At 33.9% G+C, this 7,219-nt stretch overlaps 1 non-coding gene across 1 annotated transcript; it reads left to right on the top strand.

Annotated features, from left to right (window-relative positions):
• The first annotated feature begins 5,464 nt into the window (after positions 1–5,464).
• On the top strand, positions 5,465–5,571 carry LOC123324665. Its single transcript, XR_006539942.1, has one exon. It is a non-coding gene; the product is annotated as a U6 spliceosomal RNA (small nuclear RNA).
• Positions 5,572–7,219: the final 1,648 nt, after the last annotated feature.

Here is a 7,219-nt window from a genome sequence, read left to right as displayed (position 1 = left end):
CATGCTTGTCTTATGCTGAAGAGAGGGACTGTGTCTATATACTTTATTATTTCCATAATGACTGATGAAGTACTTATGCACATTAAATATAATAAATAAATAAATAAATATCTAATAAAAATGAACTGATCCATTCTTAATATTGCCTGAGGCACTAGAACAAAACCGTCAGCGTTGTCCTACCTCAAGCACACCTAGTTCCCTTATTTATTTATTTTTTTTACTGTCCATATTTTCATCACTACTCATTATAACGCTTCTACCTAAACCAAAATTAGCATAAAACATGGAGGTAAGAATGTTAATGAGTATCTATCGAATGCTTACTTCTGAGAGATGAGAAAGGTAATTACTTAAACCTAAATCCAGCTTGCCTTTAATGCAAGTCCACTACATGCTCCTGTGATATAGTTATTATTTCCTGGTGCAGTGCCTGGTAGGTTAGTAGGCACTCAACAAATGTTGATTGTGTCTCAACGTCCAAAATATCAAGGAAACACAGAAGACAGAGAAACTAACTCAAAATGTATAGCAAGAAAGACTTTGCAGGGTTCAGACTGGAAGGACCAGTGGAAAATTTGCAAGATAAAGAAGGGAAAGAAATAGATCCCAGCAGTGGAAGCATTATAGACAAAGGCCAGAGGTGTGAAAGATCTCATCAAATTATAGTCAGTGGATAATACTGCTTGGGGACTCTGAGAACTCCTAATCTTTTTCTTCTACCCAATTATTGCCTAATAGTTATCCCCTATTTCAAAAATGTGGGAATTCCTTCTTCTTTCTTAATTAAAACAACTTATATCAGCACTTGTTCTGTTTTATTTGGTTTTATTTCAGAATAATGACTTAGGTTATTGAAATCATCTTGAATTTAATTTTAAATTCTAGAGTAAGGCAGCCACCATCAGGTTTCAGTCATATGTGCAAAATTTTAACATATACCCTACATATGTTATCAAGGAAGGATTTGGCATCTGAATAATGGTTCTATTAGTATTTTCAATTTAACGTCATACTTCTATGTTATTAGGACCATCTACATAACAATGCATGTCTATGCAAAAATCGAGAAATGTGGCCAAAATCTAGATGTCTTCAATTATCTAGATGCTTGACAAGATATGGACTTAATCCTAACAAAATGATAGCAACAAATAAAATAAATAAAAATCTAATATTTTTACATTAAAAACATTTATCCAGTTTTGGATACTTAATGTTATGTTGGTATAATATATGAATACATATTTCCTCTACTCATTACTGCCATTACTATGTAAGACTATCTAAAACTTATTTGGGTCAAGGTAATCCGTATGCTCTGCTTTTTCACTCTATTAAAGGTCATTAATTCTCAAGCAACTTTTTATTGCCTTTTAAAAATAGATATTCCATTGGCTTTTCCCCAGTGATCTGGGGTCCTGCCAATCCTCCACAGATCTTCACATGTTATCATTCTTGGCTCTGTGATTACATCAATTATTTTCTTGGCAAATCCAAGGTAGAGTTGGTCAAGCTCAACTAACATAAAAATATGTAACACACCAAAGTAAATTGTAGACAAGTTCAAGTTCCTTTTTAACTTTAATTTTTATCCTAGCCTTTCTAGGTTAGGTACTTCTCTATAGTTACTTTCTTTTATGATCACGCTATTCTGTACACACAAGGGACTGCCAAGAGGCTTAGGGAACAATTTAAAATCATCCAAAGCCCTTAACACTATTAAATCCTACTTGATCCATGAAGAATAATTAGCAAGGTCTGGGTAACTTGTATGGGAATTTACCTATTTACAGTTAGGTCTGTCTGTTTGTGAACAGCCAGATGAGTGTTAACCAGGTTCAGATAAGCATTTAGAACAGTTCTAAGATAGCCATATAGTTTCTTAATTCAAGATGATGGATAGGACCTGCTTTGCCTCCTTTCCATGCTAAATTCCCATTGAAATGACAATTCATATATTAAAATAAATAAATCCTTGACAATACTTGAAACAAGCCAATAAAAAAAGGAGGCAACAGGGGGATGACATTAGCAGGCCAGAAAGTCTGACAAAGTCTCGGAAGCTAGGAAGTAGTTTGGATTTATTGTTGGATAAACACTAGCAGAGTAAATCACAACCCAAAATACACACATAGAAAAGAGGTGTAGTGGAGGTGGTGTTCATTTTCTTTAAAATACATCTGGAGAGGCTCCAAACAGGTACAGAAAGAACAAATTGCTAAGGGGTAGTAATAAAGTTCTGTTAACGGGAAGACCATTTTCAGAACAGCTGTGCTAGAGAGCCCCTCTTCTTCCTCTGTATATGGAATAGTTGGCTTATTTGGCAGTTGTGATGCCCCATGCTTGTTAATGTGCTTAAAAAAAGAAGCCATTTGTCAGTAGCGTTCACCTTTTGACACAGCCTAAAGGCAACCCCCTCATTCAGAACACAGGCCTTTTGGGTAAAATGATTCATTAGACCTCAAGGATATGAAGACCAACTGTTATAAATATAAACATAAACATAATATATTTATAATATAGTCTTTACATCCCCAAATTAGTGAGGAACCAAGGATTTCCAGATATTTAAGGGAAATCGAGTAGAAGAAGAAGAAAGACAAAGGTAAATAAAAACCGACCACAGAAGAGACAGTGGTAATGCAAGGAAGAAAAGAGAACTTTAAAAGGTTCTTATTAGTATCTTCAAAATTTCAAAAATTTATTGTGTTCATAATATAAAAAGAGGCTGCTATGAGTTCTTGAAAATTAAAAAATATGTATAATTACATAAAAATAAATTAAACTGTGAGCTAAACCATAGCAGACAGAAGTAAAGACTGAAATTTAATTTGGAAGGTGGAATTAATAAAACATTCCATAATGGAAAGGGGAAAAAAAAAGAAAAAAATGCACAAAAAGTTATTTCAAGAAATATAAAGCCCCACTATTCAAAATGTGGTTCACACACCGGCAGGATCAGCATCATCTATCTCATTAGAAATGCAAAGTCACAGGCCTCACTTAAGACTTATTGACTCAGATTCTTCATTTTGAAAAGATCTGTGGGTAATTCACATGCATTAAAACTTGAAAGCACTGATATAAAGTACATATTAAGGTCTTACGTGTATCTAAAAGGTGGTTTAGAGGAAGACAACATAAACAATGAAGGAGTTGAAGTAATCAAAGAAATAACAAAAGAAAATAGATGAAGAAAATTTTCTGGAGCTGGGAAACGTATCAACTCAATGATTGGCAGACTCACCAAATGGCAAGTGGACAAAAATGCGTTAGATACATACTTGTAAAATTTCAGAACTAAGCTTGAAGAGAAAAATTCTAAAAGATTTTAAAAAGAGAGAAATAAAAAGTGCTCAAGAAGAAATGACCATCAGATCTACATCAATGCCTTAACAACAACACTGGATCCTAAAAGCCTATAAAGCAACTTTAAACCTAGAATACCATATGAAGTGCAATTATAAATAAAATTTAAGTGAAGAATAAAGACATTTTAGACATAAAGAACTCAAATAGTCTACTCCACATCTACCTTTTTTATTATTTTTTTAAAAGATTTTATTTATTTATTTATTTTAGAGAGAAAGAGAGAGAGCATGTCTGAGCAAGGAGAGGGGCAAAGGGGGAGAGAGAGAGAGAGAATCTTAAGCAGGCTCCACGCTGAGCAGGGAGCCTGATGCAGAGCTTGATCTCATGACCTGAGATCATGACCTGAGCCGAAACCAAGAGTCAGATGCTTAACCAGCTGAGCCACCTTTTTTAAAGAAACCCCTCATCCACCTTTTTTAAAGAAAATATTATGAGGACGTACTCCAGTAATATGAAAAAATAATCTAAGAAAGAGGAAGAAAAGGAATCTAAGAAACAGTTTAATCTAATCCAGAGGTACAATGAAAGAAATCTCAAAATGAGGAGTACACCCAAAAAGTAATGAATAGAAATTAGAAGGAAACCAGAGGACTTTATGGAAAAAAAAAACCTGGAGGTGGGTTGAGGATGGTAGTGTACATATGAAAATAAATGTAAAAGAAAGTCTTGGTATCATATGAAGCAAACTAAAACATGACATTATTTTGAGCCATTGTTGATATATATAACATATTAATATATAACTATATCATATTTATTTAATTTATATTAATAATAAATAATATGTAGTATTAATTATATTATTTCTATGTTAATCTCTCAGACTTTGGTGTTTGGGACTATGTGGGATTACACTACTTTCTCCATGTGCTTAATTATACTATGTGGTTATAGAAAGAGTAATATTCATAATGTTTACATATTGATTATTTCAGATGTTCCTATGTTTAAAATAAAACTATAGACAATGTTTGAAAGACACTGGATATAGAAGGAAATGTAATGGCACAATATATGAGTATAAATTATTAAAATAATAATGTTTGCATATAAATTGCTTTAAACTAAAAAAAATGTAAAATATAGTAACTTAGCTGACAGAAGTCAACAGGGAAGAAGAAAAGAAGAAAGTATAGGCACACTGATTTCCTCATCTCACCTAGTATGGGGAAAATAGAGTCAGTCTGAAGCTGATGATTAAAAAAACATAGGTTAAGTATAATGTTAAGTAACAATGATAACTAATAGAAAAATGAAAACAATAAACAACAACAAAAACCCTGAACTTAGAGGAGAATAGGGAAGAAGGGAGAAAGTAAAAGTATGAGTGTATGAAATTTCACATCTTTCATCTGGAAATCCACAGATACTACCTGAAGTCTTAAGAAAATCAAGAATAAAATGTGGTCTTTAGAAATATGATGGTAAATACCAGAAGAGCTAAGAAGTGAAGCAATTAAAGTCATTAACTCTGGAAATCTTTGGAGATCAGTAAAGGGCAGTGAGGATAAATTTGGCTTTTCATCCAGTTCCCATCTATACAAGTTTGAATATTTTAACTATCACATATATATACAATATTACGTGTGTGTGTGTGTGTGTGTATAACATTTAAAAGCAAAAAAATCATAAATAGGAAAAACTTCAATGGAACTTATATATATGATAGATATTTCGTTACTACTAAGCAGAATCAGCACAGAAAATTTACTAGCAAATATCTGTTGATTCAACAAATTCTTTGAGCACCTACTCTGTGTGTGTTCCTGTGCTCAGCACTGAGTCTATAACAGTGAGCCAGATAGACGCGGCCCCTATGATGAAAGAGATTACTGTCTATCCATTAAGATAGGAATTAAACAAATAATTACACAAATACCTTGCTCAATACACTTGTGTTACATGCTGTGAAGGATGAATATATAGTGAGAAAATATAACAGGGGAATGTAAGCCTGGGAAACCAAGTTGCTTTGGGCAAAGTTGTATAATAAGCAAAGTTCAACAAAATCTGAATTCTTGGTACTAACATATTTCCTTGGACACAGGAAATAACCAGTAAGAGACAAATGTTTAACTAAAAGCAACTAGTGCCCTCTTCGGCAGCACACATACTAAAATTCAAATGACACAGAGAAGATTAGCCTTGTCCCTGCACAAGGATGACATGCAAATTCATGAAGCATTCCATATTTTTTTTAAAAAACAAGCAAAAATTAAAAAATAAAAGCAACTAAACTAGTTCCCACTTAAGTAAATTCTGTCCCTTACTCTATATAACTCAAAAAGCATTTACAGATTTCCATGGTTTTAAGTTTTCTGACTTGAGAAATTTTTCCCCAAAATGAACCAGATCACTTAATTTTGTTTCAAAAAATAATATATTGAAAGCTGACAATTTGGCAATCTGCTATAAGGCTAGGTAAAGATCAACCCACTTTAACATGCAAAAAAAAAAAAAAAAAAAAAAAGCCTAGTATTTCCAGAGCTGTCAAGAACTTCAAGTTATGAAGGAAGTAATTTGATCTCCTGCACTTAAAAACTAGTTACTTACCCATTTCCATCAGCATTCACTCATATAAACTAAGTGTGAGGACCAGAAAGCATATTTTTATTCAGCCTGTATCCAACTGGGATACAGAATAGAATGTGAGAAAGTAGTAGGTCTTCTGATATGATCAGAGGGCTAGTCAGTCAAGGAGGCCTGTCTTGAACAGAAGAGTTTTGGGGGGGATACCAAAGAGAATTTTGGTGAAATAATTTTATAATTTAATAAAAGTGTCAAGACCGGCCCTTAAAGTAGTCTGGGCTTTCTCATGTGCCATGTCAGAACTGACATGGTAAAGCCAATTATCAACTGCCAAGACCCCCAAATGGGCCACCTCAACGACAATGACCGTTTGTACCCTTCCTTACATCTATCTACCTGACTCTGAGATTCCTGGGGCCACACTATCTGCACCCACACATACCACTGCTGATTCTTCTGGTTTGGCAATCTGTTAACCATTTGATCAGACTAGAAGGGCAGATTGGGACACTTCGTTACTGGTTGTTCCTTTGAAAGAATCAATGAATGTCTATTCCAAGCCCACAACTCCATATGCACAGATGCACTGGATAGGATGCATAGAAAGAGTTCATTTTTGTGCAAACCAAGCAAAACCTAACAAGCAAAAAGTTTTCTTTCCCACAAATGAAAAAGTTATACTTCAACTTGTTTACTACAGTTCTTAAAATGACAAATACAATAATAGATAAATCAAAGCCTTTTAACATAGAAAAGTCAACAGACACTAGGTTGCTGATTGCCTCTATGTGCGTCTCCATCTTGGAAATTTTGCCAAACCCCTAGGAAAATTGAAATTAGGATAATAATTTCAAAGAAGTTTAAATTTCAGATTGACTTCCTTGGGAAACCCAAAAAGACAGCAGTATTCATTCCTCAATGTTCCTTTGTGGGGTTTTTTGTTTGTTTTTTTCTTTGGAGGGCTAGGGAGGGAGTATTTTGCTTTTGTTAAATCACTTCCAGTATCCTAATCACACTAATAGTCCCTGCTTTAGAGAATACCTGATATTTTGTAATAGCCTGTTCCAGAATCATCTTAGAAACATGTATACAGCATTTACTGCCGGGCCACAGTGCTAAGTGCTTTATATATATTAACTCATGTAATACTTACACAGCCCTAGAGGGTTGGTATTCAGAGAGGTTGTACAACTTGTCCAAAGTCACACAGCTAAATAGGTGGTGGAGCTGGCATCTGAACCCAAGCAGTCTGCCCTGGTATATAAAGCATAACTTGGAAATAAATATCATATTTTCACTTTGACTTCCATCATTG

The sequence above is a fragment of the Neomonachus schauinslandi genome, chromosome 4 (assembly GCF_002201575.2).
Source record: "Neomonachus schauinslandi chromosome 4, ASM220157v2, whole genome shotgun sequence".
NCBI lineage: Eukaryota > Metazoa > Chordata > Mammalia > Carnivora > Phocidae > Neomonachus > Neomonachus schauinslandi.
Note: the sequence above shows the minus strand (reverse complement) of the source record. Positions and strands in the feature narration are given on the sequence as shown.